Source organism: Ursus americanus, chromosome 5 (assembly GCF_024610735.1).
Source record: "Ursus americanus isolate L20-20 chromosome 5, mUrsAme1.1.p, whole genome shotgun sequence".
Taxonomy (NCBI): Eukaryota; Metazoa; Chordata; class Mammalia; order Carnivora; family Ursidae; genus Ursus; species Ursus americanus.
The window spans coordinates 26,820,193-26,835,250 of record NC_142131.1 but is presented as its reverse complement, the minus strand read 5'-3'; the positions used below and the strand labels follow the sequence as shown (position 1 = coordinate 26,835,250).

General features: G+C 37.8%; 1 protein-coding gene and 1 non-coding gene across 5 annotated transcripts in view; one reads left to right on the top strand and one right to left on the bottom strand.

Annotated features, from left to right (window-relative positions):
• MSH3 (mutS homolog 3) overlaps nt 1-15,058 on the top strand; it is a 188,583-nt gene that overhangs the window by 20,208 nt on the left and 153,317 nt on the right. The window lies entirely within an intron of this gene.
• On the bottom strand, nt 5,804-5,910 carry LOC123791603 (U6 spliceosomal RNA). The gene has a single exon (XR_006779464.1). It is a non-coding gene; the product is annotated as a U6 spliceosomal RNA (small nuclear RNA).

Genomic DNA, 15,058 nt, shown 5'->3' with positions numbered 1-15,058 from the left:
TTTGGTATGTTATTTCTATGTATATATATCACCTTTTTTGGTTTATGAACTTGGATTCATGTTGCCAAATCAGTTTTGTGTCCTGTTTTTTAACCTAAAATTCCCCATACTTTTTTGTGGAAATTTTTATTTTATTTTATTATGGAAGATTTTAAACATACACAAATTATACAGAATAGTGCAGTGAACCCCCATGAATCCATCAACCAGCTTAAACATTGCTCAACTCAGCCAATTTCATTTCATGCATATCCCTACTCCCCCTCACTTGAATTATTTATTTGAAGCAAATTCTAGAGGACATCATTTCATCTATTAATTTGTCAGTGGGTAGTCAGTGAAAACAAATGACTACATATCATTCAGTCATGTAAATGGATAATTTATCCATTCCCCTTTCGTTGTTGCATTCATTTTTTAGTTTTACAAATATTGCTGTGATAAGTATCCATGCATAGAAATATTTGTGTGCATTTCTGATTATTTCCTTAAGCTAAATTCCTAAAAGTGGAATTACTGGGTCACAGACATAAAACACTTATAAAGCTCTTGGTTGCTTGCTGGAATTGGTCATATCAGTTTATACTTATACTACTACCAAATAGGATAGTTGCTTGAACCTTGCTAACACTGGATCATTTAAACAATCTCTGCCAGTTAGACAGATGAAAGATGCTGCATCAAGTCCCCTTATCTTTATCATCCTTTTCCGACAGTGAGTTAAAACTTGAGTAATTAAAAATGAGACAGTAGACTAATAAGGGGTGCTGCTCTTGAAGACCTAGTCTTCTAAAACTATTTCCAATATTTTGTGTCTGGTTTTCATTTTTCTTTATAACTGCATGTATATTTGATTGACTTAGGTGTAACTGAGACTAAAGTTAGTCAATTGAATCAACACTTCCATTTTTCTTTGGGTCTAAAATGAGTCTCCTGTAAGCTGCATATTGATGGGCTTTTTTTTTTTTTTTTAAATCCATTCTGATACCTGTCTCTATTGATTGGAGCGTTTAGTCCATTTACATTCAGAGCAATTATTAATAGATACAAATTTAGTGTCATTTTATTTCTTGTAAAGTCACTGTTCCTGTAGATTGTCTCTGTTCTTTTCTCTTCTTTGTTGGTTTTAGTCCCTTTCCTGCTCAAAGGGTCAAATATTTCTTATAGGGCTGTTTTAGTGTTCATGAACTCCTTTGGTTTTTGCTTGTCTTGGAAACTTTTTTTTAATAATAATTTTTTATTATATTATGTTAGTCACCATACAGTACATCCCTAGTTTCTGATGTAAAGTTCCATGATTCATTACTTGCGTATAACACCCAATGCACCATGCAATACGTGCCCTCCTTACTACCCATCGCCAGCCTATTCCATTCCCCCACCCCCCTCCCCTCTGAAGCCCTCAGTTTGTTTTCCAGAGTCCATAGTCCCTCATGCTTCATTCCCCTTTCTGTTTACCCCCCCTTTCTTCTTCCCTTTCTTCTCCTACCAATCTTCCTACTTCTTATGTTCCATAAATGAGTGAAACCATATGATAATTGTCTTTCTCTGCTTGACTTATTTCGCTTAGCATTATCTCCTCCAGTGCTGTCCATGTTGCAGCAAATGTTGAGAAATCGTTCTTTTTGATGGCTGAGTAATATTCCATTGTATATATGGACCACATCTTCTTAATCCAGTCATCTGTTGAAGGGCATCTTGGCTCCTTCCACAATTTAGCTATTGTGGACAATGCTGCTATGAACATTGGGGTGCATATGGCCCTTCTCTTCACTACGTCTGTATCTTAGGGGTAAATACCCAGAAGTGCAATTGCTGGATCATCAGGTAGCTCAATTTTTAACTTTTTAAGGGACCTCCACACTGTTTTCCAAAGTGGTTGTACCAACTTGCATTCCCATCAACAATGTAGGAGGGATCCCCTTTCTCCGCATCCTCTCCAACATTTGTTGTTTCCTGCCTTGTCAGTTTTTGCCATTCTAAGTGGTGTAAGGTGGTATCTCAATGTGGTTTTGATTTGAATTTCCCTGATGGCTAATGATTTTGAACATTTTTTCATGTGTCTGTTAGCCATTTGTATGTCTTCATTGGAAAAGTGTCTGTTCATATCTTCTGCCCATTTTTTTATTTTATTTGTTTCCCATGCATTGAGTTTGAGAAGTTCTTTGTAGATCTTGGATACTAATCTTTTATCTGTAGTGTCATTTGCAAATATTTTCTCCCATTCCGTGGGCTGCCTGTTAGTTTTTTTGACTGTTTCCTTGGCTGTGCAGAAGCTTTTTATCTTGATGAAGTCCCACAAGTTCATTTTATCTTTTGTTTCTCTTGCCTTTGGAGATGTGTCATGAAAAAAGTTGCTGTGACCGATGTCAAAGAGGTTGCTGCCTATGTTCTCCTCTAGGATTTTGATGGATTCCTGTCTCACATCGAGGTCTTTCATCCATTTGGAGTTTATCTTTGTGTATGGTGTGAGAGAGTGGTCAAGTTTCATTCTTTTGCATGTAGCTGTCCAGTTTTCCCAGCACCATTTATTGAAGAGACTGTCTTTTTTTCCACTGGATGTTTTTTCCTGCTTTATCAAAGATTAGTTGCCCAAAGAGCCGAGGGTCCATTTCTGGGTTCTCTATTCTGTTCCATTGGTCTATGTGTCTGTTTTTGTGCCAGTACCATGCTGTCTTTGTGATCACAGCTTTGTAGTGTAGCTTGAAATCCGGCAACATGACGCCCCCAGCTTTGTTTTTCCTTTTCAACAGTTCCTTGGCGATTTGGGGCCTTTTCTGGTTCCATACAAATTTAAGGGCTGTTTGTTCCAGTTCTTTGAATAATGTCATTGGTATTTTGATCGGGATGGCATTGAAAGTGTAGATTGCTCTGGGTAGCACAGACATTTTAACTATGTTAATTCTTCTGATCCATGAGCATGGAATATTTTTCCATCTTTTTGTATCTTCTTCAATGTCTTTCAAGAGTGATTTGTAGTTTCTAGAATATAGATCCTTTACGTCTCTGGTTAAGTTAATTCTGAGATAATGTATGATTTTTGGTGCTATTGTAAATGGAATGGATTCCCTAATTTCTCTTTCTTCAGTCTCATTGTTCGTGTATAGAAATGCAACTGATTTCTGAGCATTGATTTTGTATCCCGCCACATTACTGAATTGCTTTATAACTTCTAGTAGTTTGAGGGTGGAATCTTGGGTTTTCCATATAGAGTATCATGTCATCTGTGAAGAGAGACAGTTTGACTTCCTCTTTGCTGATTTGGATACCTTTTATCCCTTTTTGTTGTCTGATTGCTGTTTCAAGGACTTCTAGTACTATGTTGAATAATAATGGCGAGAGTGGGCATCCTTGTCGTGTTCCTGATCTTAAGGGAAAGTCTTCCAGCTTTTCCCCATTGAGAATGATATTTGCTGTAGGCTTTTCATAGATGGTTTTTATGAAATTGAGGAATGTACCCTCTATCCCTACACTCTGAAGGGTTTTAATCAGGAAAGGATGCTGTATTTTGTCAAATGCTTTTTCTGCATCAATTGAGAGGATCATGTGGTTCTTGACTCTTTTCTTGTTGGTATGATCTATCACGCTGATCGATTTGCGAATGTTGAAGCACCCTTGCATCCCAGGGATGAATCCCACTTGGTCATGATGGATGATCCTTTTAATGTACTGTTGGATCCTGTTAGCTAGGATCTTGTTGAGAATTTTGGCATCCATATTCATCAGGGATATCGGTCTGTAATTCTCCTTTTTGATGGGGTCTTTGCCTGGTTTGGGGATCAAGGTAATACTGGCCTCATAGAATGAGTTTGGTCGTTTTCCTTCTGTTTCTATTTTTTGAAACAGCTTCAGGAGAATAGGTATTATTTCTTCTTTAAATGTTTGGTGGAATTCCCCGGGAATCCGTCAGGCCCTGGACTCTTGTTTTTGGGGAGGTTTTTGATCACTGCTTCAATCTCTTCATAATTAATCGGTCTGTTTAAAAAATCAATTTCTTCCTGTTTCAGTCTTGGTAGTTTATAGGTTTCCAGGAAGGCATCCATTTCTTCCAGGTTGTTTAATTTATTGGCATAAAGCTGTTGATAAAAGTTTCTAATGATCCTTCCTATTTCATTGGTGTTGGTTGTGACCTCTCCCCTTTCATTCATAATTTTATTAATTTGGGTCCTTTCTCTATTCTTTTGAATAAGTCTTGCCAGTGGCTTATCGATCTTATTTATTCTTTCAAAGAACCCGCTTCTAGTTCTCTTGATCTGCTCTACTGTGTTCCTGGTTTCTAATTCATTGATCTCTGCTCTAATCTTGATCAAATGCTTTCTCGTGCGTGGGTTAAACCTGTTCTTCTATTCCAGCTCCAGCTTCTTGCAGTGAGAATATAAAAACTGCATTTTAGATTTTTCTATTCTTTTGAGTGAGGTTTGGATGGCTATGTATTTTCCCCTTAGGACCGTCTTTGCGGTGTCCCATAGGTTTTGGACCGTTGTGTTTTCATTCTCATTTGTCTCCATAAATTGCTTAAATTGATTTTTAATTTCCTGGTTTACCCAATCATTCTTGAGCAGGGTGGTTCTTAGTTTCCAAGTGTTTGAGTTTCTTCCAAATTTTTCCTTGTGATTGAGTTCCAATTTCAAAGCATTGTGGTCTGAGAATATGCAGGGAATAATTTCAGTCTTTTGGTATCAGTTGAGACCTGTTTTGTTACACAGTACATGGTCTATTTTGGAGAAAGTTCCATGTGCATTCGAAAACAATGAGTATTCTGTTGTTCTGGGGTGTAGTGTTCTGTATAAATCTATGAGGTCCATCTGGTCTAGTATGTCATTCACAACTCTTGTTTCTTTGTTGACTTTCTGCTTAGGTGATCTGTCTATTGCTGATAGTGGAGTATTGAGGTCCCCTACTATTAACATATTTTTATCTATATGTCTCTTTATTCTGGTTAAGAGTTGGCTTGTGTATCTTGCTGCTCCCCTGTTGGGGGCAGAGATATTTATAATTGTCATATCCACTTGTTGGATACATTCTTTAAGAATAATATAGTGTCCTTCTGTAGCTCTAATGACAGTCTTTAGTTTAAAATCTAATCTTTCTGATATGATAATTGCTACCCCAGCTTTCTTTTGAGGTCCATTGGCATGAAAAATGGTTTTCCATCCCTTCACTTTCAGTCTGGGTGTATCTTTAGGTTCAAGATGAGTCTCTTGTAGACAGCAAATGGATGGGTCATGTCTTTTTATCCATTCTGCAACCCTGTGGCGTTTATGGGAGCATTTAGGCCATTCACATTGAGAGTGATTATTGAGAGAGATGATTTTAATGATGTCATGTTGCCTGTAAAGTCTTTGTTTCAATGGACTGTAAATTTCTGTTCTGTATCACTCTTGGGGCCTTTTTACTTTTATAGAACCCCCCTTAATATCTCCTGTAGGGCTGGTTTCGTGGTTATGAATTTGGTCAGTTTCTGCCGATCCTGGAAGGTCCTTATCTCTCCATCAATTCTGAATGACAGCCTTGCTGGATAAAGGATCCTTGGCTGCATGTTTTTCTCGGATAGAGCCTTAAAAATACCCTGCCAACCCTTCCTCTCTTTCCAGGTCTGTGTAGAGAGGTCTTACGTTATTCTGATGTATTTGCATCTGTACGTGAGAAATTTCTTCGCCCTGGCCGCTTTCAGTACTTTGTCCTTGGATCTAATATTTGCGAATGCAGTATGACGTGATGTGGCGTAGGTTTGTCGTGGTTGACCTCGGGAGGGGTCCTCTCTGCTTCTTGGTCACGAATCCTTGTTTCCTTTGCTAGATTAAAAAATATGGGACGCTTCACGAATTTGCGTGTCTTCCTTGTGCAGGGACCACGCTAATCTTCTCTGTATCCTTCCAATTTTAGTATATGTGCTGCCGAAGCGAGCACTCTTGGAAACTTTTTATCTCTCTCTCTATTCTGAATGACAGCCTTGCTGGATAAAGTGTTCTTGGCTGCATGCTTTTCCCATTCAGCAGGTTGAATGTATCATGCCATTCTCATCTGGCCTGCCAAGTTTCTGTGGACAGCTCTGCTGCTAATCTTATGTGTTTTCCCTTGTAGGTTGTGGACCTTTTGTCCCTAGCTGCTTGTAGAATTCTCTTTTTATCTTTGTATTTTGCAAGTTTCACTATGATAGGTCTTGGTGTTGACCTGTTTTTGTTGATTTTGAGGGGAGTTCTCTGTGCTTCTTGGACTTGAATGCCTGTTTCCTTCCCTAGATTATGAAAGTTCTCAGCTTTAATTTGTTCAAATAAACCTTCTGCCTCCTTTTCACCACTCTTCTTCTGGGACTCCTATGATACAGATATTATTGTGCTTTGTGGAACTGCTGTGTTCCCTAAGTCTGTATTTGCAGTCTAATAGTTTTCTTTCCCTCTTCTTTTCGGCTTCATTATTTTCCATTATTTCATCTTTTGTATCTCCTGGTCTGTCCTCTGCTTCTTCCATCCTTGTTGTGATTACATTCATTTGGTTCTGCATCTCAGTTATAGCATTTTTTATTTCAGCCTAACTAGTTTTTAGGTCTTTTAGAATACTAGCCCAACTAGTATTCTTCTGTTGTTCAGATATATTGCTTATATCTGTTTTGAGGAAATCCCTGGCTTTGATTTCTTTTTGATCTTTCTTTTGGGGAGAATTTCTCTGTCTTGTAAGTATGTCTGGGCTTCTGTCTTTTGTGTTTTATGAAAGCTTGGTATGTTTCCTGCTCCTGAGAGTAATAGTACATTAAGAATGGGTCCTTCAGTATCTCAGGCCTGGCACTTCAGGAAGCGTTTGTGGTGGATGCTATGTGCACTCTACTGTTGCGTTGTGGTTGCTCTTTCCCACAAGTCAGTCCTCTACAGAGTTCCTCCTTGCTTGTAGTGGGGAGTGTTTGGGCCTTTAACCAGTTATGCTTTGATTTGTTTAAGATAAGCCTGATTAAAAAAAAAAAAGAAGAAGAAAAAGATAAAAAAGTCTGATCCAAGAAAAAAGGAAAAGGAACAAAAAAGCAAACAGACAAACAAAAAACTATAAGCCTGGTTCTAAAGAAAAAGTAAGAAGGAAAAAAGAAAAGAAAGAAAAAAAACATGATCCAAAAGATAAGGAAACCAACCAACCAACACACAAAAAACTTATAAGCCTCATTCCAAAGAAAAGAGAAGTTAAAAAAAATAATAATAATAGCCTGGTCCTTTTTCTACCAGAACTGAAGCTGACTCTTTGGAGGGCTCTGTGATCAGTAGATTTGCTACATGCAGGGGCCTGTGTTGCTCTTCTGAGGGAGAGGCCTGCTGCACCGGCTCACAGTCAGACCTGCCCTAGTAAAAAAGTGCCTGCAGGAGCAGACAGACAGGGTTTGGTGTAAGCGACTCCAGCCTCCACCGGAGGTGCTGTGTTTCTCTCTCAGGTTCAACAGTGCTGGTTGGGGGGTGGGGGAGAGTGGAAGATGGCATCACCCTGCCGTCTTGTCCCTGGGAAAGGGAACTCACAGCTGCTGTTGTTCAGGAGGTCCTCACAGAAAAAGCGAGATCACAGGATTGTTGTAATCTCCCCTCCTGTGTCCCAGGCTTTCCTCCGATCCCTGCTCTCCACCTGTCCGTGTCCTGCTGTGGGCATGCCCGGCCCCACAGTTCTCCAGTGTTTTATCTCTGGCCAATGGCTGTGATTCAAAACTCCAAATGTTAAAGGACTTGGCAAAGCGTGGACCTGCTCCCCTCCCCCGAAGAGAGCCTTGCAGTGCTGTGCCTGTCACCATTCTGTCCCAGAAAAGCAGTTGCATGCCTGTGTAGCTGCCTGGAGCCTATGATGAAGCAAAATGAAAAGCTGTGACCAGGTGATGTGTCCTCTGCACTTGCTGCCATGGCCTGCTGTTGAATGGCTGCTCAGTGGTGCTTTTGTCCTTGGAGAGGCAAAATGCCCTCCTCTAAATGTCCTCCAAGAAGGGGAGTGTTCGTTCCCTGTGTGACCCAGGGGATCCCCACCCTGCGCTGTCTTGTGTGAACCCTATGTGCTGCTCTCTGTCCTCCTCTCTCCTACTCTCCCTCTCTCCCTGATTTCGCTCCAGGGAAAGGGCTTCCTCCACTTCACGTCAGTGCGGCTTTTCCCCCAGTTCACGTTTCAGAACCTCGCATCTGCCACATTCTCTCCTTCCAATTGTGCAGACTGTTTTCTTAATCAGATCAGTTTCCTAGTTGTTCCAAATGATTTGATGTTGATCTAGCTGTATTCAAGGGATGAGGCAAGTTCAGGGTCCCCCTGCTATTCTGCCGTCTTAACTCAAGCAGCAACACTTCCGTTTTTCTGATTTCCACTTCTTTTTTTGCAAAATAATAAAGACAAAAATTAAATGAAAGAGGAAAATATTCCACAAAGATATTGCCAAAAATGATTTTTTTTGCTGGCGAACAGCATTGCCTGTGATATTCCTTAATGTTTATTCATCAAATGAGATTCAAAAGCCATTTGGCATACTAAAGATAGTTTGGGTGTCATATGTGAGTTTTTCCAAATTTGATGGCTGCCTTTGTCTTGTTTTAATTTATATTTCTTTGCTTTAGCATTGAGAATATGTAATTTTTCCCGTTTTTATTGAGCACATGTAATTTTTATTACATACCAGATTAAGCAAAGTCAAAAGTTAATCTGCATTCCTGTGGGTGTCTAAAGCTAAGCTTTATATATGGACAGAATGGAGTGCTAGAGATTCGGAAGTCACGCAGTCAAACATTGTGGCCTTGTGACATGAGATTTGGGTTGGACGATTGGCTCTTCCCCACTTTTGGTGCTCAACTGTGTTGTCCTTCAGTTTCCTTTTCTTTAAAATAGGGATAATAAGACTGCTTATTATCTCATAGGATTGTTGTGAGGGCTAAATAAATTAATATAGGTAAAATGTTTGCAATAGTGGCTGGCATAGGAAGCTCTCTGTAGGGGAAAAGTGTTCTATTATCAATTATTTTATTGTTGTTCCTGTCAGCCATTATCTTTTTAAATATTGCCTCTGCCCTGTTCTCTTCTGGAATTCCTTCTAATTCTGCTCCCTGTACATGGTCCTTTATGGTGTTATCTCCCACCTACAGCTGTCTGAAACAAATGTCTCTCCTATTGTTTTTGTTTTTTGGCCCTTGGGGAGTTCCTCGTTTTTTTTGTTGTTGTTTTTTGACTGTTTAAGAAACATTTTTTAAAAAATTTTATTTATTTATTTGACAGAGGGCACAAGCAGGGGGAGCAGCAGGCAGAGGCAGAGGGAGAAAGCTCCCCGATGAGCAGGGATCCCAACATGGGGCTCTATCCCACATGACCTGAGCCAAAGGGAGACCACCTAACCAACTGAGCCACCCAGGTGCCCTGAAACACTTTTGATTATATTTTAATTCACGATTTCTATGTGTTTTTAGTAGACTGTCTGGATTAAACAAGTTGTCCAGCTTACAGTAGCGTTCCTTTATTTTTGTACTTATATCTGTCCCCATTCTGAAGCTACTTCTATAATCATCTGTATTTTATTCAATTTAATTTTCTTTAAAATTTTATCTAATTTTTAGCATTTAGCTGTTTACTTTTTCTTTATTGTACTTTCACTGTGTGAGGTGTGGTCCTACCTTGATTTCCCTCGTGAATGCTAGTGGGTCCGTTTTAGCATTCATAAAACTCAGCCTTCATCAACCTGAGATACAAATCACAACTATATTAAAAAAAAAAAAAAAGAAAAAATCAACAACGAGGATAGGAAGTGCTTTTAATTAGGTATGAACAACATAGCTTTGCAAAATTTTTTTTCCATATTTACTCCCAGTAAAACATATAGCCTTGAAATTTCAAGGAGAAAGGTTTTATTTTTGATGGATTCTTGTCTGTTTTAAACAATGATAAGTAGATTCCCTTGTCTCAGACTTAGCATCCCCTCTTTTTCTTCTGCTGTAAATCTGAAGGTAAAAAGAGTAGTTTTTGTCAGTTGCTGGTTGTTATTTTATTAATATTTAAGAAGTAATAAAGCTGTGTGGGAAAAGGCAGAAGAATAACTTGGAATTATGGAATGTACATTTTAAAGTATTAAGTTTTTTTGTATTCTTTGGCCACAAGAGGTCTCCAAAGGATTTTCTATTCTGTGGATTATCATTTAAAGACTATTGGATCTTTCACATTTATTTTTATATCGCCAAGTAGACTGACTTACTTTGTATCTTATGGTAATTACGGATAACTACATATTAGTCAAAGATGCTACTAAGATAAAATTGTTTCTAAATAGTGATAACCAGTTTTTCTTAGGTTAATTATTTATTTATGTAAAATGTGTTTATATAGCTTCAGTTTGGATCCTATGAAACCATTTTTACTATATTTTATTACCCTTCCCATTTGTGGTAAGAGTATATAGAAAGAAACAAAAGGAAAGGGATGGTTAGCTGCAGTTAAGATCACTTTAGCTTAGAGAATGTCATATGTTAAAACTGGTTGAGAGGAAAACTATAGAAAACAATAAATATTAGTCTATGTTTACTAGTTCCCAAAGAAACTGGTATTTGAAGCAAATCAGATGAACAGAGCAGACGATGCTCATTGACTTTAAAAAAATAAATGATTCCCTAATAGGGAAAAGAATAAGACTAGGGAGTTTAATGGATATCATAGTTAGGAGTAGAAGGAAGAAAAATAGAAAGAAACAGAAAAGGGGATCAAGAGCCAGGGCAAGGTAGCGATGTGTAGTTAAAATTTATTTGTTGCAAATGGTGGCCAATGGTATGTGTTAACTTAAACAGTATTGACTTAAAATTTTCTGAAGATGCACGATATTCAGAAAGATAGTTGATTATAAATTAATCCTAACCAGTTGATATCACTTATCATTTATTCTTCTTAATAAAAGAATGTCCTTCAGTAATACAGTGATTGAAGCAATTTGGCTTATGAAATAAATGCTTGAACATATTAGCATTTACTGAAAGATAGATGTTTATGTTGTAGATTTGAAGAAAACATTCACATCTTGATGTTGGGGAATAAGAATGACTTCTGCTGTGGATACTTCCAGTGTTAGAAAGAAAAATACATTATGTCTTTGTGTCCACAGAGGGCCTTAAGTCTTCTAATGTTTAACCAAAATCTTTATCTGATTTGATTGTTTATAATGGAGATTTATACTGTCTGAATGTCATTTATCCACATTTGCAGTGCTTTAATTTTGTGTTTCTCTTTTGTTAAATTAATTTCTGTTAGAGATTGATTGCCACTTGGTGTTCTTGTAGTTTGATTTTCAAATTTTTATTGGAAAATGTTTTGTAGTTTCAGTATCAAAATGAAAGTATTGCTGTGAAACTATGTACATAATTATCAGAGGAATTGTTATGTAAACTAGGTATCTGTTAGGGCCAAAGTCCAACTTTTTTATGGTGTCATTAGTCGAGTTTAGCATTATGTCAAAAGTATCAAATCTTTTTGAAGGAGGAAAGGAAAAAACTAGACAGGTATTACTGATTAACTTGGTTAAGAGGAAGTGCTCCTCACACGCGGAAATGTTAAGTGGCCAGTACTTGATGGTCTGAATTTAGTGATTGCAGTCTTCCAGTTTGTTCTTAGAGAGTTTAATAAGCTCAGTTTCTTGGACTTTTATCCAAGTAAATGTGGCATTATCAACACTGGCTGGCATGCGATACAAACCATAAAGTCCCTATATTTAGTGGGAAGGTGAGGCTGGGTAGGGTGAGGGCATGTAAGGGAGTGTGAACACAGGACAGGGTTGCCTAGAGTGTTCTGTGTGTGTGGGCAGAGTGTCCTGGGACAGAATCTAGCCCTTGAGAACCGCTCAGTGAAATGTTTGCTGTATGGCAGTGTGTTTAAGGATGGGAGGGAGGGGGAAGACTGCAGCTGTTTATGGAGGATGCTAGGCACTAGCACAGAGAATTTGTGCTTTATTTTGATGTTTCTCCATTTTGGCCACTTGACTTATTTATTTTGTGTTAGAATTTTCTTCTTTTAAATTTGTTAAATTATAGAGGTAGTACAGGTTTTTTTTTATAAAAGTAAAAAAATACCTATTTTATTTATTTTTAAAGTTTATTTATTTTTTTAAAAGATTTTATTTATTTATTTGAAGAGAGAGACACAGTGAGAAGGAACACAAGCAGGGGGAGTGGGAGAGGAAGAAGTAGGCTCCCAGCAGAGCAGGGAGCCTGATGCGGGGCTCGATCCCAGGACCCTGGGATCACGCCCTGAGCCAAAGGCAGACGCTCAACAACTGAGCCACCCAGGCGCCCCTAAGGTTTATTTTTTTTAGTAATCTTTACACCCAGCCTGGGGCTTGAACTCACTACCCCAAGATCAAGAGTCCCACGCTGTACTGACTGAGTCAGCCGGGCATCCTAAAAATACCTGTTTTGTTTTATTAGTATTTTTTAAGATTCTTTTTTCTTCTTTTTAATTTGGTATTTATTTATTTATGTATTTTTAGGGAAGGAGGGTTGGGGGAGGGGCAGAGGGAGAGAGCGAAGCCCCAGCAGGCTCCAGCCCCAGCGCAGAGCCCAGGGCCAGGCTCAGTCTCACAACCCTGAGATCACTACCTGAGCCAAAATCAAGAGTTGAATGCTTAACTGTCTGAGCCACCCAGGCACCCCCCAAAATACCTGTTTTAAGGGAAAAAATTATTGCTAATCTCCCCACCCAATTTGATTTAAAGTATTTTTATTACAGTGTGACTTTAATATTTATAAACTTACATTTTCATGCTTTAGCTTTATACTTTTTTATAGTAATAAAGTCAAAATAAAATTTGAGATTAAAATCAAACAGATGTATTAAGCTCATAAACTATAAGTGAACAATACTTTGGTATAAAGGATGATGTTCTTGTCTGAAAATAAACTACTCCTCCCAATTTGAGGAGGATGTGTCCCCCACTGCGTACCAGGTTCTTTGCAGTTCAATATTTCTATACTGTGATGTGTTGTGTAAAGACTCAGCTGTTTCCCACGGTTTTTCTCTTTGAACCACAGTATAACTTAAGTGATTTGCCCACCACTTTCATTGTAAGACTGCCTCTTTTTTCTTTTTTTGTCATTAAACCTTTAACACCTGAAGTGCTCCTTATTGGTAATGTGATGTTAAGCATAAGCAGAAATGCAGGACCTGAAGCTTGTGGCAGTGTTCATTTTAAAAGTTGGTCATCCAGTTGATCTAGGACAGCATTTTTCAAACCAAAGGTCATGAAATCAGTTTGGTAGGTTGCAACTAACAGTGAAAAAAAAATAAATTAGAATTTATCAGAATGCCTCGCATACAGTAAAGGTTGTGTTTCATGAAATGCTTTTTTTTTTCCAGTTTTATCTGTCTATGCATAATCTGTGTCTATATGTGTGCCTTCTGATCCTCTTTCCAATCCTTATCAAGTTTATAATTCTCCAAGAAGGGAATTAAACTCCTAATATGATGTATTAATTAAATGTTATCTTAGATTATCTTATATGCACATTCTTATTACCTAAAACTGATCAGATATTGCCCAGCAGTATATTTTTAAGTAGCACAAATGAAAGGTAGTTAGCATTTAAAGACTGTGGATTGAAAATTCTAAAGCTGACTTGACTCGCAGACCATATATTGCCTACATAGAAAATGCAGAAGTGACAAATTATTAGAATACGGATTCATCAAGGTGGTTAAATATAATCAGTGTATGAAAATGAATAGTATCTTAATACAGCAGCAACAAATAGTAAAATTTTTAAAAGAAGATACCATTTAGAACAGCAACAAAAGCAGTATTATTTAGGACTGTATTCACCAAAAGAAAAACAAGAAAACCTTAATAAAGAAAATTTCAAAATTTTATTAAAAGATAAGAACTAAATAATGGAAAGAGGTATATTAAAAACATGTAATTAGTGAATCAAACCTGTGATTTTATAAATTTTTATGGTGTAGACAGATTCTTAATTTGATATTTGAATTAAAAATAAGGGTTGGTTTAACAGAAGTTCTTGGGTTGTAGTGGTGATGCTTATAGATGTAGTATTATTGAAGGTGGAGGGGATGTAACTTTAGGGAAATGTGCTGGAACACATCCTAAGGGCAGTATATGTCACATTTATCTGTTTCTTGTCATTTCGATTATGTGTGTTTGAGCTAAATCTAATATAAATGGGACCATTGCTTGAATGAAAAAAAGATTCAAACCAGGGTTTTAGGGAAATACAGATGATGAATTTGAGGCCTAGTAAGTTCACTTAAACTCCTGAATATGGATTACTCTCCATTTTTCATAATAGCTTACCTTTAATTTTTTTTAAAGCTTTATTTATTTGAGAGAGAATGTGGGTGCGGGTATGAGTGGGGTGAGGGGGAGAGGGAGAGAAGCAGACTCCCCACTGAGTGTGGAGCCCAGTGCAGGGCCCAGTCCCAGGACATTGAGATCATGGCTCGAGCCAAAATCAAGAGTCAGACGGACTGAGCCACCCAGGCATTCCAATAGCTTACCTTTCTAATTAAGATATTTTATTCTGCTTTCAAGTTCCTGTTACTAATTTAGCTAGCAGTAAATTCCAAGTGATTATTCTTTTCTTATCTGTATTATCTTATTGATATCTGTATTGATAGATATTTCCAATAGATTCTCAATTTATTGATATATCCTTTAAGTTATGCATTATTATATATTCATTCATTCTTAAAAACATTTATTGAGTGCTTGCTGTGTGTCAAGTTCATTATTAGATAGTGAAGATACAAAGTGAAAAAGATCCTTCTTTCCTGATTCTTACAGTCTAGAAGGGTGGTAGTCTTGGAAATAAATAATTATAATGAAAGCGCTGATTGTTAAGGTCCGATAGAGTGACTGGTAGCATGAGGACATCAAGCTTTGCAGAAGGAGTTAGGTGAGGCTTCCCAGAAGAATAGGCCAGAACTGAGACTTGAAAAATGACAGCCAGGCTGTCATGGGGGTGTAGTACAGTGTGGTTTTCTTAGGGAACAGAAATGAGTTTGGTCTGCCAGGGTGGACATGGCAGCCTGAGACAGGAAGATGTGGGGTTTGGAAAGAAACGTTGTGTAAAGTGAA